Source organism: Microtus pennsylvanicus, chromosome 1 (assembly GCF_037038515.1).
Source record: "Microtus pennsylvanicus isolate mMicPen1 chromosome 1, mMicPen1.hap1, whole genome shotgun sequence".
Taxonomy (NCBI): domain Eukaryota; kingdom Metazoa; phylum Chordata; class Mammalia; order Rodentia; family Cricetidae; genus Microtus; species Microtus pennsylvanicus.
Window position 1 is genome coordinate 125398558 of NC_134579.1, and position 27142 is coordinate 125425699.

General features: G+C 53.3%; 1 protein-coding gene across 5 annotated transcripts in view; it reads right to left on the bottom strand.

The window, feature by feature from the left end:
* The window catches only part of Wscd2 (WSC domain containing 2), a 95811-nt gene extending 69142 nt beyond the window's left edge, over positions 1 to 26669 (bottom strand). For 2 of the 5 annotated variants that reach the window (XM_075983280.1, XM_075983316.1), the window contains exon 1: positions 26293 to 26669. The gene's annotated coding sequence lies outside the window, so the exon portion shown is untranslated. Of the gene's footprint in view, positions 1 to 7659; positions 7843 to 24653; positions 25688 to 26292 lie in introns of those variants that run through there. The other 3 variants (XM_075983308.1, XM_075983299.1, XM_075983290.1) reach the window with 3 other exon arrangements.
* Between the last annotated feature and the right edge of the window lie 473 nt (positions 26670 to 27142).

Below are 27142 nucleotides of genomic sequence, written 5' to 3' on the forward strand. Positions count from 1 at the left end.
TTATTTGAGCTTGGGTCAAGTCACAGCTGAAGCAAGATCACAGTAGATCTTGTTGTCCACGAGTCAAAATCAATGATTCTCTTTTTAGAAAGCCACCCCCAGGGCTCTTTCAGCATACAGAGCCTGCCTGAGTGAGGGGAGCTACAGATGGGCCTCCCAGGGTTCTGAACTCACTGGGTCTGGGCCCTGAGTAGCACCCAGGGCATGGAAGACAGTGGGATCTGAGGACTTATTCTGGACAAAGATTTAGGATGGTCACATACCCAAGAGGTGACGTCAGATCCACAGGGCACTGGGTCACCTCATGGCTTCCTCAAGAGAACTATCACAGCAAACTATGCTTGGCCGTTACCTACCTGGCCATCAGGTTTGTGAGTCACCTCGGGTTTAATAGCCCTGTCTGCAAGCAAGTTACAAGGTGTGTGAGTGTCACCAACACCAGTCTTGCTTTAGCCTTGGCAGGATCCCAAGGGCAGTAAACACTCCTGGGCATGGCTTTGGCTGAGGCTGTCCTGGGAGGGGCCTTGGCCGACAGACCGCTGCTACTCTGCCTGACCAAGAGTTTAGCCCTCCTTCTGCATCCACCCCTTGACACTGGAGTCATGGAATGACACCTCACAAATATGTCAAGGAAGAGCCGCCCTGTGGGTGTCTTCAAGGCAGGTGCCAAGACAACCCTGTCATATAAACATGGGGGCCAAGGTTCAGAGGGGTAAATCTGCCTGTCCAATGTGCTGGAGCTAGGCAAGCATTCAAATACAGCCCCTACACAGTCAAACATTTCAGGAGGACAATAGAAAGTTCAGACGTCACCTGGTCAGGGCTGATGCCAGTGTGAATGAACCTCTGTTCACAAAGCAAGAAAAGGATTCGCTTTGAATCTCCTCAGTTAATTAGGAGGAGAGTCGTGACTACAGACCTTTAACACTGCCCCCCAACCCCGCCTCAGCCTCAGACCCACAGTCCTCAAACTTTGCTGGAGCCAATGCACCCTGCTGCCTTTGAATATATACAGTGATTGGCCTCTTTAGGGAAAGGCATATTGGTTTCATATTAACTTCCAAATAAACAACTGTTTGGTTAAAAACAGTGTAAATCAATGGAAAGAGAAATAAACAACCGTGGGAAAAGCATGAAGGTGGTGTGCCCACAGCTTCCACCTGGGAAGCTGTGCCACCCCATCCCATGCCCAGCAGAACCCAAAACTACTGTCTCATCGACCCAGCAAAGGACGGTGCAACACAGACCGTGGAGCTGGTGTGGTATGGGGACCCACGGTGTGAGCCTGTTCCACCTCGACTGGAGGTCAGAGTCTGAGCTTGTTTTTGCTCTCTCAAAGTTGTTGAGCACAGATGTGACGACGAACGAGGAATTTGGACCTAGGGTGTGGTAAATTAGTATTGGGTATAGAGGTGGATCCACTCCACCTGGACCCAAGGTCGGAAATTTCAAGTCTATTCCCTATGTCACGTTGACGAAGTCTGTTGCCTCCCCCCTCCCCTTTTGGAGTGAAGTACAGAAGTGTGTGGAAAATAAACAAGGTGGACTCAGTATTCACAGAATGTCCCTCCCAGCGCTCTTCTGTGTTTCTGTCTCTTATTTCTCTTCTATCTCTGTTCCTTTTGATTAATAATTCTAATCCTCACGCTCCTGCCCTGGAACAGAAGAGTTTTGTCGAAGCTGGTCTTCGACAGTGTGGCAAGAAGACTGCCCTCTTCTCCCTCACGCTGTCCCAGGCTCCATGTTAAGGCCCACACTGTGCCTGTCTGCTACGGCCGACAGCAAAAACCACAAACCAGGCGAGAGGTTTGCAGTCTATCACCACTGAGCCCTGACAGTGGGGCTGGTCCCTCTGAGGGCATGAGGAAGGGGCCGTGCCAGGTCTGCCCTGACTGTGCAAGTAGAACCAGACGCCTGGTAGCCGTACCTCTCCCCTCACGCCTGTCTTCATCTCTGCACACTGGCTTCCTGTGTCTGTTTGCCCATCACCTTTAATTTTTAATTGACAGCTTCATACATGTATATAACAAACTTAGTCATTCTCGTGCCCCGTTTCCTCTCTTCCCACTGCTTCTCCCATGGACCCTTTTTCTCCAAACATGTCTATCCCACTTCCTGTGCCTTCTTTTTGGGTGAGTCCCACAGACTTGAAGCAGGGACGCTTGCATAGGTGTGGGTAGAGGTTACTTACTGGACTGGGGGAAATTCCCAGTGGTCACACTTCTTCCCCAGCAACCATGAACTGTCAATTGTCCCTCAGGAAAGGGTGGGGTCTGGTGTACTGGGTGGTTTTGTGTGTCAGCTTGACAAACGCTAGAGTCATCAGAGAGGAAGGAACCTCAGTTGAGCAAATGCCTCCATGAGATCCAGCTGTAGGGCATTTTCTTAGTTACTAGTGAGGGAGGCCCAGCCCACGGTGGGTGGAGCTATCCTGGGCTGGTGGTCCTGAGTTCTATAGGAACGCAGACGGAGCAAGCCAGGGAAAGCAAAGTCCGTGAGCTGATGAGCCTCTGCATCAGCTCCTGCCTCCGGTGTTTTGCTGGAGCAATGGAAACTCCCACTAAGACAGGACCCAAGAGCACTTCCCATCCGTGGTGAAACGTGTACACGGGGCAGGGATGCTGCGATGACCACACGGCAGGGAGTCTGAGTTAGAGTCTCTGTCACGCCCGAGACACACAAGTCACTGCACATCTCCCAAACTCTGGCCTTACAACGCCTTTTCCTGGTGTCCCCCCAGTCTTGGAGGGAGGGACGCAGCTGTCCCATTGAAGTTCTCTAGCATTGTTTATTCTTGGCACTTTGGCCAGCTTTGGGTTTTCGCAATAACCTCTACTGGCTGCGGAAAGAAACTTCTGTGATGAAGGCTGGACATTGCATTAACCTCAGATGGTGACAGGAGCCCCTCTATATCTATCTATCTATCTATCTATCTATCTATCTATCTATCTATCTATCTATCTACTATCTATCTATCTATCTATCTATCTATCTATCTATCTATCCACCCACCCATTCCATCCATCATCTGTCTGTCCGTCCGTCCGTCCATCCATCCATCCGTCCATCCATCTATAATGTGCATGTGTGGTCAGAAGACAACTGTGGGAGTCACTACTGCCCTTTCCTTCCACCATGTGGTTCGGGGGAGGAGATGATACCGGTGCCTTCACTTGCTGAGCCATTTCACCAGCCCCTTCTTCCTACAAGTGCACCGTCATTTTGTGTCAGGCCCAATGTCCTGTGTCCCAATGCCATAGTAATGATTTCTCTAACAGCCGCTTCCAAACAAGGGCGGGTTCTGAGGGTCCTGGGTTTAGAGCTTGAGTATAATAACCACACCCAGGTCAGTCAGTTTACTGTTGCCTTGACAACTTAGAGGAAAGAGGTTTGCTTTGGCTCAGGATTTCAGAAGTTTTAGTCCATGGCTACTTGGTCCCATCATTTCTGGGCTGTGGTGAGCAGGATAGCATGGCAGAGCAAGCTGATCACCTCATGGTGATAAGGAAAGGGAGGAAGGAGGCGAGAATAGGAAGAAGCAAGACCAAAGGGGAGGGAGAAGCAGGCAGAGGGGGAGGAGGTGAGGACAGATATCCCCTTCAAGGGCAGACCCTCAGTGGCTTCCTTCTCCCTGGCAGCCCATTCATCCAGTCCCCCCCCCCCAACCATTGATTCAGCTATGAGCTCATCCACAGATGACATGACGGCCAGGTCATAGCCCTCACAACCCAGTCAGTTGTGAGCACTGCCACACTGGGGACTAAACCTCAGCTTGTACGCTTTCAGGGACAGGAACACTCCCGATCCAAACTGTCACAAGCCCTAAATGCACTGTGACATCTGTTTTACAGTGGGCCTGGAAAGTAGGCTGGAATTTATGCTATGTAACAGGTGAATAAGCTTCAGAGAGGCGAGGACTCCATCCAAAGACGCACACACAGTGTGTGTCACGGTTGCACCAAGGTCCGTACCAGGCTTCGCAATTCCCAACTCTGCCTAACTGCCTGCACCCTGTACGCGCTGTCCCCCATCTTCCTGAGTTACCCTTTCTACTTTACAAATAGGAAAACTGAGGCTCAGAGAAGTGACAGGTTGCTGAGGCTGCATAGCAGTTCAGGCTGAGCTGAGGGGCCTCCAGGCATCTCTCAGGGATGGCCTCTCAGTCTGTACCAGGCACACCAGCAGCTACTGCACACCATGATGGGACAAGTCACCAGGGAAACCAGCAGCTACTGCACACCGTGATGGGACAAGTCACCAGGGAAACCAGCAGCTACTGCACACCGTGATGGGACAAGTCACCAGGGAAACCAGCAGCTACTGCACACCATGATGGGACAAATCACCAGGGAAACCAGCAGCTACTGCACACCGTAATGGGACAAGTCACCAGGGAAACCAGCAGCTACTGCACACCATGATGGGACAAGTCACCAGGGAAACCAGCAGCTACTGCACACCGTGATAGGACAAATCACCAGGGAAACCAGCAGCTACTGCACACCGTGATGGGACAAGTCACCAGGGAAACCAGCAGCTACTGCACACCGTGATAGGACAAATCACCAGGGAAACCAGCAGCTACTGCACACCGTGATGGGACAAGTCACCAGGGAAACCAGCAGCTACTGCACACCGTGATGGGACAAGTCACCAGGGAAACCAGCAGCTACTGCACACCGTGATAGGACAAATCACCAGGGAAACCAGCAGCTACTGCACACCGTGATGGGACAAGTCACCAGGGAAACCAGCAGCTACTGCACACCATGATGGGACAAATCACCAGGGAAACCAGCAGCTACTGCACACCATGATGGGACAAGTCACCAGGCACACCAGCAGCTACTGCACACCGTGATGGGACAAATCACCAGGGAAACCAGCAGCTACTGCACACCGTGATAGGACAAATCACCAGGGAAACCAGCAGCTACTGCACACCGTGATGGGACAAATCACCAGGGAAACCAGCAGCTACTGCACACCGTGATGGGACAAGTCACCAGGGAAACCAGCAGCTACTGCACACCGTGATGGGACAAGTCACCAGGGAAACCAGCAGCTACTGCACACCGTGATGGGACAAGTCACCAGGGAAACCAGCAGCTACTGCACACCGTGATGGGACAAGTCACCAGGCACACCAGCAGCTACTGCACACCGTGATGGGACAAATCACCAGGGAAACCAGCAGCTACTGCACACTATGACATGAAGAGTCACATTCACCACCCCAGGTGTAGTTTCATGGTGGTTTGACTTACAGGTGCAGACTGAAGAAGGTGTGACAGGACCTTCATGAGAGCTATGCATCATTAGTGGGGATCTCTCCCCCAGGCTGTAGCTCTCTGTATTACACGTTTCTCGTCTGCCACTGGGCACCGGCAGCGAGATGTCACTCCAGCCTGCCCCATGATGTTGAGAGGGGACCCACAGGTTATGCGGAGGCAGGCATCTGAGCTGATTCTAATGTGGGCATATGCCGAGATTAATCAGGATGTGGCCCCATCTTAAGCTGCGGAGTGTTATAACTGCCTTGCATTATAAACCAAATCATTTATCACATTCATATCGCATCACGCTATGCCATGTGACACTGGTCTAAGCACATATCAGATCATGCTACATGTCAGTCATACCATACCACATATATGTCTTATGTCATGTCATACATAACCCTGGAGGGCAGGGATTTAGAGGCAACTCTGTCCTTCTGGCCACTGGAATCCTGCTCACCCCAGTCCAGCAACCTGTTTCCATCCTCACAAGACACCCCCATCATGACTTACTTTCAGCTTGGGTCTCAGAAGCAGCTCACACCCAAACAGAAGCCTTGGAAGGCCAAGCGTGTACCCCAGACCGGCCAAACTCCTATGTGAAGTGTGAAGTTGTAAGGAGGGAACCTCAGCTCTTACACCGCTGGGTCTGACTGGGCAAATGTCTTTATCTGAGCATAGGAGAAAGCCCAGACTCCCTGCCAGTAACACGCCCAGGGATGCCCAGCCCCTGGACTTTGTTTCTAGCCGTGGCAATTGTTTGCTGGGAAATGTCACCAGGGAGAAAAGCCAGCACCTTCAACAGCCCTCTCCCACAGCTGCCTTCCCAGCAAGGGTGCTTCAGGGACCCCTGGGCTTGGAGATGGAGTCCTTCCTGTGCAGGACCAATCCCTTCTGCTCACATGATCTGAGAAGGGGGGAGCCTTGTGGCCCAGTGTTTGCCGAGTGCTTACTCCCCTGTAGGCTAGGGAGGCAGAGACCTATAACAGAAACCTGTCCATGGGGCAGTGCCGGGCAGAGGCAGCTGCAGGTCTGGGGAGCTGGAGCTTAGCCATTCCCACCCATAGAATGGAGATAGGCATGGAGTCTTCCCCAGCAGGGGCGTGGATACTACCAGGCTCAGGCTCAGCACAGAGTCAAGCACCCAGAGAGCCAGCATGACGCAGGGGCTTCAGGAGGCTGGAGGAGTCCAGAGAAGAGAGCATAGTGGGAAAAACACCATGGATGGTGCAAGGGTGGGGACCACATCCAGTCCCAGACACAGCAGAGGGGGCCATGGCTAGAGCCTGGGGTGGTGTCTCCCAGCAGAAAGCAGAGGAGGCTGGGTCAGGGCAGCTTGCGGTAACGGTCCCAGCATCTAGGACACACACACACGCATGCGCATACACACACACACACACACACACACACACACACACACACACACACACACAAATGCAAGGCAGGAATGAGAATGATGGTTGGTGCCTTGTATCCTGGGGGCAGGGTGCGGCCTGTCTGCTCCTTGCTGTGGCTTCAGCACTTGGCTCACAGATGTGCGGTAACTATGTGGGTTACTGAATGAGGGGGAGAAAATACCTGCTTTCAGGACTGAGCAGCGAGGAGACCGGCTGCTGCCTTTGTGTTCTGGCCCTGAGCCTCCCACTCACTACCCTGTAGCACTAGGCCCCCTAAGCCGCAATTTAATCTCTGGGTGTCCTGTTCTCTGCCTCACGCCAGGAAGGGGGTCAGTGGGGTGAGTTGCAGTGTTAGCATAAATTATTGACCCAGAGCCACTGGAGGGTTTGTGGGGCAGGCAGAACAGTGATGGTCAGAGAACACAGGGGAGCCCAGGACAGCGCCAGGGCTGGGTGGTTGAATGGCCTCAGAGGAGTCACTCTTGAACTCCAGGGGATTAATTTCTACCAGTTGCCTCCATATCTGTTAGTCTTTGTAATTTCAGGCAGGTGGCCAGACTTTCTGACATTTAGGCAGAAACCAGAATGACCTTCAAATAAAGACTGCGGGGTGGTCATGGGTGGGGGAGGGGCATGGCCAGAACCTCAGTCTCAAATCCCTGGGGAGGGAGAGGCGCAACAGTAACTGGACAGGCAGGGAGAGGGGGAGAGCCACTACCCTGCTGGGGAGCAGTCCCACCCCAGGGTCGTCTGGGACCTCAGACTGTGCTCAGGGATCCTGTTCCTCTGAGCTGGTTTATGCCATGGTTCAGTTTTTAAATCTAAGCAGCTAAATTAATTAACTTTAAAATTTTTGATCTTTTTTTGAGATAGCCCAGGCTGGCCTCGAACTAGTGATCCTTCTGTGTCTGTTTCTGGAGTATAGACATAATATAGTCATATACCCAGCTAATTAATTGTTTAAAAATCCAGAAAAGACATACCATGTAGATGGCAGAAATCCCAGTGGCGGCCAGGGGTTCAGAAGGGAATGGATGAGTAGCAGAGATACAAAGAGATCCTGGGAGCAGTCAGCCCTGGAGGGTGCCTCCGTGGTGGTCATTATACAATTGTCACCAGTGCAGACTCCACAAGGAGAGCAGGCCCTCGGCCAAGCCGTGCTGCGTCTGAGTAACGAGAACGTGGACCCTGGAGCTGCTGTGGCCGGCTGATGGCAGGACCTGCAGACCAGCAGGAACTCTACTTTCTGCTCACTTTTTTTTTTTTTTTAGACAGAAAACATCCCCCTAACTCAAGTCCAGCCCAGCACACTGTGAGCAGGAGGGAGCCGCCCTCAGCCTATTGCTGTGACAAATACCATGACCAAAAGCAAACTGGGGACGACAGGACTTGTTTGGCGTTCTAGATCACAGTCATACTCTATCACTGAAGGAAGCCAGAACAGGAACTCAAGTAGGGCAGGAACTTGGAAGCAGGAGTTGATGCAGAGACCATGGAGAGGTGCTGCTTACTGGCTTGCTCAGTCTACCTTCTTATAGAACCCAGGGCCACCAGCCCAGGGATGGCCCCGCCCACAGTGGGCCCTTGCACATCAATCATTCATCGTCAACCAATGAGAGATGCCCCACAGACTTCCCTGCAGAGTCAATCTGCTGAGGCATTTTCTTTACTGAGGCTCCTCTTCCCAGATGACCCTAGTTTTTCTCACACTGACATGAACCAACCAGGATACCTCCCTCTTCTCCAGTTGTTAACTGTGCTCAGAGCTCAGTGGTGGGCTTCTGAGGGTAATACTGCCAGGAGGAGGTTGGATGTGAGGAGGTCAGGGGTGGGAGAGACAAGCAGAAAGCATGGGTTTTCAAACAACCCCCTGCAATGCCTGAAGGGACATCTGACGCTTGGTGCCCCCACAAACACCAGCTGTCTCAAGCCTGTCCCATGTAGAGAGGACAGAGATGGGGGCTGTGCTGCAATGGCAAACAGGGGGGGTACCCCGGGGACAGGTGTGTTTGCTAGGGACACTTCTCGGTCCCTGTGGGCAGAGAAATGAAGTGTCTAGCGTTCTGTGGGGACATGTTATGTTTGACTTAAGGGGTTCAGGAAATCTGGGGTCTCTGGGACAGCTGATTTGGGGGTTGAGATGGATTCCACACACCTTCCACACCCATGCCTGTCCACCTCCGTGCAATTCTGCAGCCTGCCTAACCCTATTCTTCAGAACATTGGCTCCCGCACACAGAGACCGGGCCGGATTCCAGCCCATTCTTCAAAAGGCTGCTCCCTATATATCCCGCCACCACGCGCCATTCCTGAAAGTACAGGGTTCAGCTCACAGGGAGTTAACAGACTGAAGATGGGACTGTGTCCCTGCTTTCCCAAGCCTCCTCAGGAGCACTGGCAGCTGCTCTTGGCTGGCCAGGCTGGGCCTTCACTGTCACCCACAGGACCCTGCAGATGTGCTGTTTCCAGTGAGCTGTGGTTACGAAGAACGTGGGAAGGGAGGTGTCCCCCCCAACTTCCCAGCCCAGCCCCCTCCTCTCTGGGACAAGTCAACATGTCTGGCTTCATTTTCTTCCCATCTGATTCTACCACACGACACAAAACCAAATTAAAAAAGGCTATTTTCTGCTCACATGAAATTTTTAGTTCTGGCAAGCATTCGGGAAAACACTCCCAACACAGCATCTGAGCAGTTGAGCTGCTACAGGAATTCTGCTGGGACAGAACGGAGCATATGTGTGGGGACCACTTCACAGGGTGTCCCTGACAGTTCCTCACACCTCCAGAGGGGCCTTCTCGGCCAGTGGGGGTGGGGCACCGATATCAGCAATGAAAGCTCCTCTAACCGTGAAAGACGGCATGGCTTCAGGCTTTGCATGTCATGTATCGTCTATTTAAACATAGCCATACACTCCCAGTCAGTGTTAGTATCCACATTATACACAGAAGACAACTAAGGCTCAGAGAGGTGAGGCGACCTGCTCAGGGTCACACAGCGTGTAAATGGTAGGACTGAGATTCTAACCCAGTTCTGTCAGGCTCACAGAGTCCTCCGGGGTGCTCATCGCTAAGAGGGCTGGAGCTTTTGCTGAACACGGATCTCTTAGATTATCCTGGGAATCATGCAGCCCTTTCTTTGGTCAATCAGTCATTCACCAAGCAGATCATAACTAAATGCTTGCTGTAAGACTGGCATGAGGTTACAAGGCTGAATAAAAGCCAGCTTCCTCCTAAGAGCTTTCCTGAGCATGCTGGTGGCTATGCCCGCAGGGACAGGAATTCTCAGGAACATCCCAAATCAACACTGCAACCCTGTTTCCCACGATTCATCATCACTCAGGAGGAGACCGAGTGAAACAGGACTTGATTCACTTTTTACAAAGCGTGAAATCTGGGGACACCCTGGAAGACAGATCAAGGCGAGCCAAGAGAGCGGCTCTACACTGAAAGCTGTCTCCCTCCTGGAGCTTCCAAGGTCTCTTATACTTTCAGACACTCCCAGGGTCTCCTCCCAGAACCCTGACATGTCACCTGACAAGACTGCATGTGATGGGGAGGTTGGTCTGGGTCACTCCCGTGCATGGTGGTATCACAAGGGAAAGAGAGCCCAGGACGCCAGAGTGTCAGGGCTAGCTGAGACCTGGGTGCACAAGGAAAGGGCGGCGGGCCCAGGGATGTGGGCAACTTCTAGAAGCTGGCTGGAGAAGGGCGGGTTCTCTTAGCGTCGCCAGCACTTGGTGTGACCCAGGTCTTGACTCTAGCCATGCAAGGTTCCATCTTGGCCTTGGGGCTCTCACTGTGAGAGTGTTTGAGGGCAGAAGGTGTGAATATTACCGAGAGGGCCACACCTGCCCACACTCTCTGGGGACACTCAGGGCTATGCCCTGGGACACTCCTGCCTTCAGCCTTCCTCTCAGGCTGCTGACTGGCCTGCCTTTCATGTCCAGGCTGCACAGGGATGAGGAAAGCCTCCAGCAGGACACAGACCCATCAACTGTGGCCAGTCTTCCTGGGCTCTCGCTTGTCCTCTGCACCGCTGACTGCTCCAGGGTGACCTGGGACGACCATGCCAACACTCAGTAACGTGTGCAAGATCAAGAGCAGGAGGGGGGCAGAACCGTTGCTGCCTCAGTTTCTCCTGGAGTGCTGTTTTGTTTTGTTTTGTTTTGTTTTGTTTTTTCGAGACAGGGTTTCTTTGTGGTTTTGGAGCCTGTCCTGGAACTAGCTCTTGTAGACCAGGCTGGTCTCGAACTCACAGAGATCCGCCTGCCTCTGCCTCCCGAGTGCTGGGATTAAAGGCGTGCGCCACCATCGCCCGGCTCCTGGAGTGCTGTTAGAGGTGCCCAGGGACTGGTGGATTGTGGCCACACAGGGCGCAGCTCAGGTTTTCGACTTGCTGACCCACACTGAGACGGAGCTTCTCAGTGCAAATGCTGAAGGCACACTTCTCTTGAACGGGCAGCGGAGCCAGCTCTGCTCTGTTTCTGACCCTTGGGATAACTGGGTGAACACTAGCCCAGTATGAGGAAACTGAGGCACGGGAATTAAGTCGCTTGTCAGAGGCACTCACTAGTGGGGTCTCCTTGCGAACTGTTGAATGTCGCGCAGGCTGTGACATGGTTAAGGTCTGTGAGGAACCCCCTTACACAGACCATGGTGTCTCTCAGCACACCTAGATGCCCCCATCTCACACCTCCAGTCAGCTCTTCCCAGGGCCATGCATGGTGGCAGCCTTTTTCCGTCAGGGTTGGGTTTCCATGGTGAGCCTGGCTAATCCTTTGGTGTCCTCTTTGCCTTGGGGCAGACTCTATCAGCCACTCTTACTCACTGGCCTGTTCTGCACATGCTCTGCCCAGGCGCATTCTGCAGCAGGGGTGACTGCCAGGCCTCAGGCACTGGCCACATGGTGGCTTTCTGTTGACTCCCAGATCCTCGCTGGAGCCTGCGGAGCTTGGCACTCGAGTGCCTGTGTTCCCACGCCAGAAGCACACCAGGCCCTTGTTCTCCCGCTTCTCCTCCCTGCCCTGCTCAGGTTGGAGCCTTGCCTGGAGCCAAACAGGGCTCCAACTTCGCTGTTTCTTGGCCAAGTTCCTATCGGCTGGCCACGGGGAAACCGAGTCAAGGGGCCATTTGCTGAAGCGCTCTGAAACTGGAGCTGTCCGGGTCCAGTCTACCAGTCTGTCTCCCTAGAAAGGGAGCTTGTGGGGTCTGCTTTCTGTTTCTCCTCTCTCCAGTTCCTCAGTTTCCTCCGAGGTCCCAGGGGAGGAGAAGCTGTGCTAAAAGCCTCATTGTAAAGAACCAAAGCATCCCTGTGCCTTGAGACAGACCAGAGGGCAGTTACGTCAGCCAGGGGGCCAGGGCCTTCTTATCAAGCACCGTTTTCCTTTGGTATAAGCGAGGGCTGGAGGAAGGGAGGAGGGAGGGCAGGGATTTGCTGGAAAGAACTGGTTGAACCTCAGGGGAGGCAAACCCAATCTCGAAAAAGAGGAGTGTTATCTCGCCAAAGAGAACAATTAATTGGCCATTCCCCTGTGGAGGAGCTTTTCTTGTCTAAAAGCTGAGAGAGAGAGAGAGAGAGAGAGAGAGAGAGAGAGAGAGAGAGAGAGAGAGACAGAGACAGAGACAGAGAGACAGAGAGAGAGAGACAGAGAGAGAGAGACAGACAGAGAGACAGACAGAGAGAGAGAGAAACAGAGAGAGAGACAGACAGAGAGACAGACAGAGAGAGACAGAGACACAGAGAGAGACAGAGAGAAAGACAGAGAGAGAGACACAGAGAGACAGAGACACGTACACAGAGAGAGAGAGACAGAGAAAGAGAAAGAGGGAGGCAAACAGTAACTTCCAGGGAGCCATCCCACTGAGCCTCCTGCTGGTGTGCTCAGGAGCTCTGTGGTGTACAAGTGTCAGGGCAGGACTGCAGGGAGGGAGCAGCACGGGGAGCGGCAGGCTACATCGGCACCCAACTTTGATCCCAAGAGGCTTTGCACCTTGGATGAATCTCCTCTCTTGGCCTTAGTTTCCCCAAATGGAAAGCGATGGGGCGGCGGCGGGTGTGTGTGCGTCCAGATGTTCTCAGCGTGCCCACCTCTGCTGCACATGCTACAGAATAAACCACTCTCCCTCTGTCCTTTCTTCCCAGAGGACTGAGGGCCCGACCCTGGCTGGCACTGCTTCCTGGAAGTGGAAGGCGATTGCTGGAAGCCAGCAGCTCTAGAGAGGGTAAGGGTAGGGAAGAGCTAGGCAGGTGAGCAACACTGGGTGGACAGACAGACTCTGGGTGCCCTGAGAGTGTGGAGGGCCGCCGCCGCTGCCTGGGATGGTGAAGCAGGTAATGGAAACTAAGGAGAAACTGGATCACGGGAAGGGATGTGTGGCACAGCCTGGTCACTCTGAGTCTTTCCAGTGGTGACTAACCCAGGTGGGCCTCTCATCCATGGCTTCCCAAGGTCTTTCTCATCTGGGGACACTCAGCTCCAGAGACCATCCAGGGAAGGGTCCATGGATCCAGGCTGTGTCTACCAAGGACCCAGGACTCTCTAGCTTGGTCCCTCAGTACTGACACAGGCTACTGTCTGTTGGTCTATCCACCTGTCTGTCCATCAGGACCTGGACTTGTGCCTCAGTTTCCTGCCACTGAACTTGACTCTTCACTTTATGGCTGAGCAGCAGCTCCCTTAACTCATTATTGCAGCTGTACAGACTCCCTCAGCCTTCCCAAGCCTTGCAACCTGTGGCAGCCTCTGCAACTTGTATACCATGCACATCCATTCTGTAGCCCCCCTCCGTGCAATGCATGCATCCATTCACACACATATATGTGCATACATCCATACTACACACGTGTTCACACACACATATGCCCATACACGTTCACACAAATATGTACACACATACGTGTACATATACATATATACACATACACACCATATGTGTTCACATATGCACATGCAGTAACACGCGAACATACACATTTACTGTGCCCTGTGAGAGCTAATATTAGTAGTTAAGACTGCAATAAAAGAGCCTGTTCGTCTGTTTTGGGCACTTATAGCATAGAGAGTGGGCTCAGGTTGCCATGGGTCTCCTCACAAGAGGTAGAGCCTCCTGGTTCATGGGAGCTGGAGTTAAAATCTCAGTTCCACAAGTGCTAATTGCACTTAGAGCCTGGTGCGGAAAGGGCAGAGGAAGAGCAAGAGAGATGGAGAGGTGGAGGAGGAAGGAAAAGAGAGTGGGGGGGGTGGTTAGGAAGGGTCCGCTTCTCTTCCCTCAGGCTGCTGGGGCTGTGGTGTGCAAGGATATGTTTTAATGAGTATCTACCATGTGCTGGCACCCCCATGCTGTGGGGAGAAAACTGAGGCCCCTTTGGGCACACAGCTCAAAAGAGGCTTTCTCAGCCTCTGCAGCTTCATCCCGGGAAATCAGGGAGAGCATTAATAATCCCAGACAGCAAACCAACTGCTTCGACTCAGCTGAGTCTCTACACAAAGCTGGATACTTCTAAAGGTGCCTGAGGCCACCATGATCCTGCTCTCAGAACAATGGAGGGTTTCTGGGGCTCTTCAGGGCACTGGGGAGGGGGGTCCCCATTCCCACACTGGCAAGACCCTCTTCGCAGGAGGAGGTAGAGCTGACTTTGCAGTGTGGAGGCTGGTGTTCGGCACCTGATACACATACGTGCACACACACACACACACACACACACACACACACACGTGTCTAAGTACATAGACAGCAGAGGGCAGTGACCAGTCCAGGGTGCCTCGGGGCAGCTGTGAAGTCCAGACTGAGCGCCCAGATTGAGGGCTCTCCTCACTGCCCTGAGTCCTTGCTGAGAACACACCTGGTCCCTGTGACACGCTGCCAGTGGCAGGCTGTGCACTTGGAGCTGTGTGCCTGAGGCAGGGGAGGCCTGTGTGTGCTGGGCCTCCTTTCATCTATAAAGTTCTCAGCTTGCCTGTCAGTCACTTCAATATGACTGGTGCTGAGGAGGCCTTGACTCTCCCCTGGGGTTCTCCCCTCCCTGACCATCTGCCAGTGTCTGTGGCTTAGGAAACCGCAGAGGGCCACTCCCTCGCTGGAGATCCTCCCCCACCCCCAGTCCCCTAGGCTTTGGTTGGTCCTGAGCGACTGACCGTGATTGAGAATGTGGCTGTAATTTGAGAACCACTAAAAGTGATTCAATGATGTGGTTCTGGGGGTGCTGATAGGACCCAGTGCCAGAAGCAAAGAGCTGGGCTGAGAGGGAAGTCCACAGAAGAAAACAAACCAAAGGACCAGTAACTGTGAGAGATGAGGAAGGGGGTGGCGCTCTCAAGCTCCTGGATCCAATCAAGCCTGAAGCTCTGGATTAAAACTCACACAAGCGGATACGTTCCCCTTTCTGCCCGAGAGTAAAAAGAATGTAATGTTTAAATCGAGATTTTTATCTCTTAGCATTCCAAGAATGCAGCACTGGTGAACACTACCGTTATTTCCACACTGCATGGGAGGGGGGTGAGGTGGGCTGGAAGCTGAGAACTGGGCCTGCCCTCCCCCACTTCCTCCGAGTCTAGAACCCGCAGCTTCTGGGGGCTGTCCCCTGCCTCCAGGAGCTGAGACACGGTGCCCTTAGGACCTGTGTGTGTTCAGAGTTCACTAGGCCATGCACTGTGCCAGGGTGGGCAGAAAGGGGGCTGCTCAGAAATGGGATTCATAATTATTATTTCAATCCGTTCCCATGCCATAAGGAGAAGAATCAAAGCTTAGCTGCACTTCTACACCGCTGTTATTAATTCTATCAAAACACAGCTGGGGGTTGCTTTTGGGAAGGGTGGGGCTCTCCTTTAATAAAAAGAAAATCTCGTTAATAGAAGTTAAGACAGCCCACAGGTCTCCAGCAGCAAGGGGATAATGGCGGGCAGGCGTTTAAGTGACTAACAACAGCTTAGGAAACTCCTTGGACTCTTTTTCCTGTTTCCCCCACCCCAAGGCCAAGGCCACGACAGGAGAAGAAGCCACTGCCGTACCCTGGCTCCCTGGGGAATTTCTGCAGACTCCCCTCATACAGGGCAGCTTCTTTCCGGCTGCTCTGGCCAGTATCATGAACTCATCTCATCCCCTTTAATCAAATCCTTCAGAAGCTGTCCCTCTGCCAGATGACAGAGAGCAGAGCCCCCCCCCCCCGAGGGTCCCTGAGGACTGTGCTGCTCTGCTGGGGTATCAACTGCCCCCTCACAAAGCTCTTACAGCCTATGCCCATGGGCGAGTCGCCTGGACCTCAGGGCCTTTGCAGCTGCCGTCCCCACTATCTGGCGACAGCCTCAGTCCCCACCTCCCTTTTCTCTGGAAAGCCGCCTGCCCATCACATACTCCTGGCTGAGCATGCTCTCCACTTTGGAGTGTATGCTCCCAGACTCCTTCCAAGTTATGTAGGACTCTGGCGTGTTTACCTTCCACGTCTCACACTGCAACACAAATTTGTGGGGTCTTCCTGGGCTCTGCTGGAGCCCACGGCCCCCACTCCAGACACCTGGAGATGCTCTTCCCTGTAGTGTGTGAGATCTTATCGCAATAGAACACAGCAAGGGAGTGACTGGAGGTTGGAGTGCCTGCCCTGCCTCCAGGGCCTTGACCATTGAGGTATCTCTTGGCCTCTAGACCTCCAGTTTGTTTGTGATGAATACCCAGGAGGCTGTGATGTGGCAGGGACTCAGAGCCCCTGCCCACATACCTGAGGCCTTGGACTCCTCTCAGAACAGCTACAGAAAGGCCAACAGCAACAACAGACAAAATCGAGTAACGTGTCATCATCGTGGAGTCTAAGGGTTTGTTTCGGGATGTTAAACGCACACCCATAGTCTGTTGTTGCCTGGGTCGAAATTTCATCATGTGTGCATACATGAGCGTGTGCCTGCTTGTGTGCCTGCATGCATGCGTGTGTGATCTTGTCAACAATCCCACTTTATTTAGGCTTTCTGTCATCACAAATACCGTGAGCAGTTGATCTGTGTGCTCACTCTGGCTGGACCACCCACAGAAGGGGTCTTGGCCAAACAGGACAGGACAGTGGAGTTCTCAGAATCTGGAAAAAGTTCCTGAAGGAGAGGACCCAGGCTGGGAGCTGTCAGGTGTCATACAGTCGTTGCTTCTGGATCGGCCCTGAGCTCAGACTCTTCCCGAGGACACAGGAGTAGCAAACTTCCTTCTCCACCATCAGCCACAGACGGCTCTCAACATAACAGAAAATGCTCAGTTAGCATGTCATGTGTACAGTAAGCAAGTCTGTGCCTGAGGAGTCCCCCAGGGGCATCACGTGGAATTGATGGGGACAATGTCCACAGCGTCAGGAGTTCTGGAATAGGGCTTGAGTGATGGAGGAGGGTCATTTGTCTATGTGTTAATTTTATTGGTTAATAAAGAAACTGCCTTGGCTTTTGATAGGACAGCAGCTTAGATAGGTGGAGTAGACCAAACAGAATGCTGGGAGAAATAAGCAGAGTCAGATAGATGCTATGGAGCCAGCCACCAGGTCAGACATGCTGAATCTTTCCCGGTAAGCCACCACCTCGTGATGCTACACAGATTATTAGAAATGGGTTAATCAAGATGTGAGAGTTAGCCAGTAAGAGGCTAGAGCTAATGGGCCAGGTAGTGTTTAAAAGAATACAATTTGTGTGTTGTTATTTCGGGTGTAAAGCTAGCTGTGCAGGAGCTGGGCGGAATGAAAAGCAGGCCGGAATGAAAAGCAGGCCTACCTGCTCCTTTCACTACAAATGATGATCTTTTTGTTGTTGTTTTTCAAGACAGGATTTCTCTGTAGCTTTGGAACCTGTCCTGAAATTCACTCTGTAGACCAGGCTGGCCTCAAATTCACAGAGATCCACCTGCCTCTGCCTCCCGAGTGCTGGGATTAAAGGCGTGTGCCAACATTGCCCAGCTGGGCTTGAGGCTCTTGATGGCAAGCTTAGCTTAGGCCACACAGCCAGGCACTGTCCTCACAGGGATCCTCACATGGAGGAGACATGAAATTTAGACGGAGATTGGAAATGGATGTGGGACCATATAGGGCAGTGAGACTCGGGATGTGGGTGGACCGTGCTTGGGAGCTCCTAGAGGGTGACAGCCTCCTGGCTTGTTTATAACTTTGGCCTGTAGAATAGGAGACTAAATCAGTATTGTATAAGCTGATACACCTGCGGTCACCTGTCACAAAGCTGCAGGAAAACATGCTTGCAAAAGTCGGAGGAAACCTTGCAGATAAGGCCATGGAAGGCCCAGGTTCTAGTACCAGATCATAGGCATTAACTCTGCAAGCCCATAGACAATTCCAAGTCCCAGTGTCCCCATGCTTTGGGATTCCGGGGCTGAGTGGCCCCTCCTGTGAGCCCTGGAGGACCTTCGGTCCCTTTCCCTCTGCTCTGCTCAAGTTCAAACCTAAAGGTACGTTGGCCTCGAAGAGCAGAGCCTTCAAGTAGATACTGAGGGCTGCCCGGGTAGTTATTTACTCCCGGGGCACTCAGAAGGAAGCCACAGCTTAGCCTTGAGCCAGGTCCCTAAAGCAGGGGACAGGCAGAGCTGACATGAATGTCAGGGGCAAACAAGGACAAATGCCAGCCCCTCTCAGCCTCAGGAGGATGACTAGGAGCAGTCCCCAAAGCCACAGTCCCTTCCTTTCCTGTTCTCTGTACCCTCTGCTGCCCTGTGCAGGGAATGGGCTGAAATGCTAGGCCCTAGTGACAGGGGTACACTTCCCGAGCTCCTGGGACAGCTCCGGGGACACAGCCCGAGCTCTGCTCTCAATACTGAACCCTCACTCAGCAGTCTGGGCAAATCTGATCATTGTCATCTCTGTTTTACAAAACAGAGTAGCGTCATCCCAGGCACTCATAGCCAGGCATGGGTCCTGGGAGACTCCCCTCCCCACCTTGCTCTCTCAGCTGACATCCTCTAACCAAGAGGGGACATTGCTTAGCAACACAAGCTCATCATCCCCATTTTACAGATGGGGAAACTGAGGTATGGGATGGTGACCATGGTGTATATAGTGACCGGCCTTGTCAAAGTTTCTCTTCCACTTGATGAACATGGATGCTGAGCCTCAGAGGGATTGATTCAATGGCCCAAGGCCACACAACCGAGAGATGAGCCCAGGGTATGTGACTCTTCCTTGCGTCTCTGCTGTGACACAAGGGGGAGGTGGTGAGCACATGGAGACATGCATCTCATTTTCTCCCTCTTCATAACACGGCAACAGGCTGAACCAGGTCCGAGGCCACAGCCAATTGGGAAGATCCGTTCTTTCACCCGGAGCCTGGTGTCTTTTTCCTGGCTGCTTAGGTTTCTACTCACCATGATCCACACAAATCTCTGCTATTTTAAACCAGCTATGTCCTGTCTGGGCATCTGGCTAGAAGCTCTATGTGGGTTTTTGAAACAAGCCAAGCATTGTGCTGGAGGTTTGTGAGACTTACTAAGTGTCCCTATGGCCCCAGGAGAAGGCACATGCCATTGTCCCACTTAGAAGAGACAAGACTAAGGTACAGGGTTCAGACATTGGCCAGCTAGCGAGAGGTGGCAGGGCTCTGGGACCCTGGGTACAGTTAGGCAAATGTCACTGACCTAACGTGGTGGGAAGCAAAGCATCACATTCTGACAAGTCTCCCTGGGTGTCAGATCCCACAGCAGCTTAATTCCATCCCTGCAGACTCCTTGCCCTTCGCTCTGACTGCTAAACAGGGCTTGTCTGTGCCTGGGGCGGACACCCTGGCCACCAAGCCTGTCCTGTAATAACAAGTTAAGAACAAGCTGTGGAGGGTCCTTTGTTCCCCGCCAGAGGCCTCTCCAGCGCCGTGCCTCTTTTTTCCTGCATCTTATTTCTTCAAAGTCCTCAGCCACCCATGTCCCAGGGCTGCCGGCTGTCATGCCCAGCTGGACCTCCTCCACCATCCCACACGCTCCTCATTCGTTCCTCTAGACATGGTCATCTTGAGAACCAGGTCACCAAGCTTATTAGAGACAGTGGGTAAAGAAAGGAAGCAGACACTGAACAGCAGCACACGGAGGCTCTGTCCCCACACCGTGCTGGCAGTGACATGGGACAGTGTCCCTGTTCTAGGTGTGGTTGAATATCCAGGACAAATGGGGACACATGAAAGAGTGAAGAGGAGGAGTCTGCTCTGAGTGACACAGTTGTGTGTATGTGTGTGCACACATGGTGTGTGCATGTGTGTAGTGTGCATGTGTGTATGCATGTGTGCATGTGTTTACTATTATTGTTGTTATTATTATTACTTGTACTTGTACTGTACTATGTACAGACAGACATAAAAAATACAGAGCCAGGTCACTATTTTGCAAAAAGCCACACTGGATGGGGCATTGAGGTTACATTAACAAAGTGGAGGCCACGGAGGGGCAACTGGAGAATCCCATCGGTTTTGAATGTCTCGCTGCACCAGCTCCTGGAGCTAAGGCCTCCTCCCATGAACCTGCAAGGCTGGAGCCTGGTGTGCTCAGCCCAGCGCTCGCCCTGCCTTTGTTGCTGCTTTTTTTCTGTCCTCGGGGCCCCTGTGTGCTTTGCTGCCACCCGTGACTCCTCAGCCACCAGCTTCGCTGACAGCTGGAGGGACACAGGTCAGGCCAAGTTATTTCTCTATCACTAGCCCACCTACACACACAACAGGAGGGCAACACGCTTCTTATGGGCTTCTTAAATGCTTGTCATCTCCACCTGTTAAAAACAGGGTCTTCACAGTGGAGGACACGAGACATAGACTCTGAGGTCAGGCATATCTAGGCCTAAGCCTCAGCTCTGCCACTTACTGGCTGTGTGACCATGAGCAAGGGGATGAAGCTCTCTGAGCCTTACTGTCCTGTAGGAAAAGTGGAGAAAGGGGATTTTGGCACCAGGCACTGTCAACCCCTTCCTCAGAGGCAATGGTGACCAGGGCATCTCCATCCTGATGTACAAGTGTTCTAGTCCTCCCAGGCTTCCAGGAGAGGGGAGTTCAGAGCTATACTGAGAAGAAAGGGAGTTGAGACCCTGTGAAGGCAGATTGTAGGATTATTCCTGGGTATCTGTACAACTCTTCCCTTCCATTTTCCAGATGGGAAGACCAAGGCCCACACAGAGGAAGGGGTCTGCGCAGAGAGGCTGTATCTGTTCCTACAAAGCTGAATGGAGCTTCCCCACCTTCACTTCCCACTCAGAAACTCTCTTTTTATCCCCCACTCACAGGACCACACCCACTCACAGGGCCACGCCCCACTCACGGGACCACAACCCACTCACAGGGCCACGCCCCACTCACAGGACCACGCCCCACTCACGGGACCATACCAAGCTTGGGGAGGAATCAGAGCACGATACAGTACCCAACAAGTGAGCTAGCAACGTGGACATTTAAACATGGAAGCTTCTGGATGGGGTGCCCCATTGCCCTAGGTTTCCAGGTGCACTTGTTGGAGTCAGGGCTGGTGCGGACACAGATGTGCTCCCAGAAGTCTGCATCACAGCCACTGTCCCCCACTGTCCACATGGTCTTGAGAAGCCCCACCCCACCTCTAACTAATAAGAGTGGCCAGTCTTTCCTGCCCTCTGAGTAACTCACCAGTACAGGGCAGGAACCTCAGAGGCCACCTGATCCATGGTGGTCCAGCCAAGTTCATTAATGCCAGACTCATCTCCTCTCCCTGGCCACAGTTTGGGGAGCTGGAGGAGTTTGGGCAGGGCTGGGGGTCAGTGATAATTTTTTTTCTAGCAGAGTTCGAACAGTAAACACTACGGACCGTGAAACTCACATGCTTTCTGCCCTGCCTAGCACTGCTCAGAACTCCCATGGAGTTCACATGAGCGGACCTAGCTGTGTGCTAATAAAGCTTTATTTACAAAAAAGAACATGAGCCTGATTTACCAGTTTCCTGTTCTTCTGGGTCTTGCTGAGCAGAGTCTGGCTCCTCCTCTGGGGTTGGGCAGAGGAGAAGGGAGCTTTTCCAGACTTAGCATGGGAAGTCCTGATCCAGGAAGACTCTGAGCAGAACACAGGGTTACCCTCCCCAGACAGTTCTGCTCTGTGCCATCCGGCTGTCTGCTGTATAAAGGGGAGGGAGGACTGTCATTTACTGTGGTGTGAACTGTGCTGGGTGCTCGCAGCGGGCTTAGTGAACATGTCCTCCATCACAAAACATAAACAGTGTTGGGAGACCAGGGCTCCTTCTGGAAGGGGTGGAGACTGGACATCCCTGCCTCAGGTATCTCAGGTTCCTCCAGAGCCCAGACCCTTCTACCTCTCCAGACCATGAGCTCCTTGAAGACATCACTGTGACGTCTGTGACCAACACAGAACACGTCACCCAGGAGAGCCCAGCAAACACTGGGATCAGCAAATACTGACACCAAATAGGTGGATAAATATGTGTGTGTGATTGATTGCTGGGTAGATGGTGAGTGCATATGTCAGTGGATGGACGGATAGGTAAACAGACGGACAGATAGATGGATGGGTTGTAGGAGGGTCGGGGGATAGGGAGATGGGCTAACTGATGAATGATAGGGAAATTTCTCCCACATTTGTACAAACATTGGCTTGTTCTGTGCCTTGACCTGTTCCCATCAATACATCTTCAGGCGAGCTAATCAAAAAAGGTCTCATGAGCTCTGACTTGTATTATGCCAGACTTGCCTTCTGGCACTGGGGAGGCAATATGATATCATATTTAAAATGTACCGTCTGACATCAGGTGGCCTCTGTGAATTCCCAGGAAGGCCTTTTTCTGAGCTGTGTGACCCAGATAAATCCACACACCTCTCTGAGCTTCACAAAAGATTTTAAGAGAAACTGTTTCACAGGGCTCCCACGAGTGACAGGTGACATTTGTGTCAAGTATGTGGTGTGTGCTGAGAAAATGCTAGTGTCATTGTGTTGGACTGAGCGGAGAGCAGGTGGGGCTGGGATGGCCACCACGAGCAACGCACTGGGTGGTTCTACACAGAACACCAGGGTCAGACAGGGTCAGGAAGGCAAACATACTTAGTGGCCACCGTTGTCACTCAGCTAGACCACAGTGATGGCGCATATCAAACAAGCCCCCGTGGCTTCTCCAGCTCACCTGTTTGTGACCAGACCGAACTCTGCTCCTCCCTGAGGCAGCACCAGGTTTGGGAGGCAGCAGTCACGCAAGACAAGCCCTGTCAGCCAGGTTCACACACACACACACACACACACACACACACACACGCCACACGCATTGGCATTTCTGCCTCTTCTAATGCGCAGTGACAGACATGGGGTCGAACCCAACCATGGGGTCAAGAGTGCAAACACTGTCTGCCCCTTGAGTGAGACAAGCAGCAAATGAGGTCTCAGGGCCAAGGCTGTCGATGCAGAGGGGGCTGGAGACACACATTCACATGTATGTCTGTGTACACACGGCTATCCCACAGCCCTGCACCAGCCAGGCTGGGGAAGGGCCTGTGCCCTCCTAGTTGGCATCTCACTTTCACCCCACTCCATGCCAAGAGGATCCTGAGCAGATGTTCTTTCAGTCTCCGGGACCAAAGATCCAGCTCATGTTTCACCCCAGTTCCCACCTTCCAAACATCTGGACCTGCTCGGGGGAGCCATTAATCTCCAGCAATTTCTTTCCTCACTTGATTTGTTTATTTAAGGGAAACAAGTTGCTCCTAATTAGAAGCGCTGTGGAGATGCTCGGCACATCGGGGCTGCCTGCTTTCAGATGTTCTGCCTGGATGCATACCTGTGCTCTCAGCATCTGGGGGTGTGCAGCAACTGTCCTCGGTGGGGACTTCTGGCGAGAGAGACTCAGGCGTGTGGGTGATGAGGGAGGCTGGGAAGGCACCATGCTCCGGGGCGCCTGCGACACACATGTCCACATATCCACAGCCACCCAGTCACACACAAGGCACATACAGAAGCCACACAGTCGCACACAGGCAAAGACTACAATGACATACAAGATGTTGCAACCTGATACTCTGGGTACATTCAGCGCAGGAGATGAATGTAGAAGTTAGGCACTTCAGAGAACACAGGCACATTCAAGTAGACACTGTAGATGCACACACGCACACACATGATACAACTAAGGATGCAATGTTCCACACATTCATGTGTATGTCTGTGTACACACATGTGCACGGTTACAAGGAGGCACACACTGATACAAACGCACATATGTGCAGGGACATGATACTCACACGCCAAAATTCATATGCAGAGGCTTGCGGAGATGTAAATGCAGAGATGCCCACAACCCAGAGAGGGTCGAGCCAGTGTGTCAGGCTGTGCTTCTAAACATGTACAGACAGGCCCGAGAGCCACATGTGTGTCCCCAAGTGCACAGTACACTCACCTCCTGTTCCTCATGCACACCTACAGGTAGTTGTTCTCTCAGAGGCACGCACACACAGCATGCACATCCCTAAACCCATGGGCACACATGTTCATTAGGTGTCAAGTTCACCCTGGCTGTTCAGACACGTGCACGCACACGTGCTTGGTGCACTCATGACTAAATAGGCACGCAACTGCAGCGACTACACATGTGTTCCTTCACACACATGCCCCCCCCCCCAGTCCACCAGGAGGGCAAACTATTCATTTCCCAGCGTCCTGAAATTCTACCGCACCAACTCTACCAGCGCTCGGTGGATCTATCTCCAAGCTGCACCCCCCACGCCCATCCATGCAGGACACGTTCTGCTTTTCCACCCACAGCGTCAGCAAGAACCCAGAGCCGACCCTGGGAGGCTTCGCAACCAGTCAGACTGCCCCTCTCCCGGCAGTCTCTGGCTTTGCCCCACCCCCACCGGAGATCCAGCAGGCACGCTTCTCGCAGCGTTGGTTGTTCCTGCCGGGAACAGCAGCTTGCCATGCCCAGCCCCGAGGCAGACTGGATGCCTGACCCGGAACAGACAGAACGTCCCTGCCCTGGGTCCCTAGACAGCTGCAAAGTTGAAGCCATGGAGACAGCTTACCTCCATCTCCCGTTGTCATGACGACGCAGCAGCTGGGTGCATCCAGCCCTCCCAGACTGCCCTGGGCTCCCCACTGGGAGCAGCTGGTCCAGCAGCGGTTTTAAAAGGAAGCAAGAAGGGGCGAAGGGGCAGGGACTGCAGGTATCCTGCGATTGGAGACTCAGGATACTCCGAGTTCTAGGAAAGCCTCCGTGGGGGAACGGTTCCCAGGATCCCTGCACAAGACCTCCAAACAGGCATCCCCATTGCTTCCTTACTCGGTCAGATTGAGACGAGTGCTCCCGGCATCATCCCAGTCAGTGCTCCTGGCACCTTCTGAAGTAGGAACTATAAACTCTTACTTTTCAGTGGAGCAGTGGCCAGGGGCCACCCAGATCTCCTTTGAGACCTGGGTTCCTAAACACTAACATGCACTGCCCCCCCTCCACATGTGTACACGCTCACGCACATACATATGCCCCGAAATTTTGAAAATCCCACCTGTCACATTGCTCAGGGTCACAAAGTGGCCTGAATGGGGATCTCTGAGGATACATGGTCTTCATTCTTAAGAGAAACAGCAGCTGAGCTCAGAAAGGCCTAGTGGTTTGCCCTAAGTCACACAGCAAGTCAAAGACAGGTTTGAAGCTACCTCCGAAATCAGAGCAGGGTTTTCCTCAAGATTTCTGGCACAGACTCCCGTTGGAGTGCCTGCCCTTGGGCAGCCTGGGAAGTCGGCTTCAGAATCCGAAGCTAAGGCAGGACGTCCTTAAAACCTTAAGTAACGGTTCAAGAACCCCTAGCAATGGGGCTCTCCAAAGGCCAACACCCAGCCCCAGCAGGAGGTTCATCCACCGCCAAGGGATCATTTCCAAACACAGCTCATGGCCAGAAGAGTGCCCAGATCAACCAGTATGCCAGTGACTCCAGCCCCAGGCAGGAATGGAGGACAGTGGTGTTCTCTATCAGAGTGTGGACTCAGGGCTGGCCTCTTGGAAGTGTGCGTTCTCTAGGGAGAAAGGTGTGTGGCCACATTCAGAGCGGTGCTCTGGTTTGGGACAGCTTCAGGGACCTGAAGTGGCCAGCCGCCAGCTGGGCAGGAGGTTACCAGCAACCCGGCCATGGGTCCCCTCTCATTAAGGAGTGTTGGCAGCTCCCTCTGTTAGATTTCTTTTATTCTTTCTTTCTCTCCCTAAAGGAGCAGCCCCTCTAGAGCTCCAAGGAGTGGGGTGTGCCCCTTGGGAGCCTCAGAAGGAGTCAAGGGGCTCCTGGAAGGGCATTTAGGCCTGGTGGGTTTTGGATAGGGTAAGTGGCTGTCTCCCTCTACACACCCCTCAGGACCCACAGAAGCCAGTCTGCAAAGTGGGCTTCGCGTAGCCCTCGCTGCGGGGGGCCCTGGCTTCCGCTTGGTTCCCCAGTGCGGGCGCCACCCCAAGGCCGGCTCATAGGTACCGCTAGCCCCTTCTCCCCAGGCTGGGAACTGGCCCGGCAGCGGGGTGCGCGAGTCTAATCCAAGGCCCCACGCTGCTCCAGTAGCCTCACGACCCCAGGGATGTCCCCAAGCGCGTCCGCGGCCAGAGGAAAGTTTGTCATCTCCCCGGAGCCTCCTGTCACCTCTCCGCAGCGCGGGGTTCGCTGGGGACCCGTGGCTGCTGCTTACCTGGGGATGCGCCGAGGTCTCCGAGCCCAGAGGGGCGCAGCGCGGGGTACGGAGCTCAGATCGCGAAAGGGCCGGGGCTGGGGCTGTGTGAGGCTGAGCCCGGGCAGGAGGCTGGGGCTGCGCGGGCGCCCGCACTCCCGGCCCTGCTGGAGCAGTCTGCAGCCCGAGCTCCCGCGCCCGCCGCCTCCCCGCAGCCCGGCCCGGCTGCCCGCGCTTAACTCCTTGCGTCCCGGCCACCCGCCGCGCCCGCCGCAGGCCTGGGCTCCAAGCTGAGCATTGCGCTGAGCCCTGCTCCTGGGCTGCGGACGAATGCACCGAGGTGGCAAAGGGCTGGGCCTGGCGGGAGCGTGGTACGCGCTGGCCGCCGCTGTTCAGTGCCTTGGCACCGTGCCCGCCCGGCAGGCAGCTAAAAGAAATCCAACAATGGGTAGTTTTGTTGATGGGTGTTCAGTGCGTTGTTTTAACGGGCCCTGAGTTTCAGCTGTGTGGCCTCTGGGCTATCGTATTCCCTCTCTGAGCTTGTGTGACCCTGGACCAATGGCCCAGCTCCTGAATGATTCCTGCTGAGACCCCTGAGGGACCTCCTCAGACAAGAGTGGAACATAGGGGCTTCTGGGATGCCATCAGCTCAGTTTGCAGATCTAGTGTGGCTCCAGGTTAGGTCCAAACATGACTAGAAAAATTTAGGTGTAAATATTTTTATTTTATTCATTAATTTATTTTGGATTTCAAGACAGGGTTTCCCTATGAAGCCCTGGCTGTCCTGTAACTCTTGATGTAGAGCAGGCTAGCCTTGAACTCAGAGATTCACCTGTCTCTTCTTCCCGAGTGCAGGGATTAAAGGTATGAG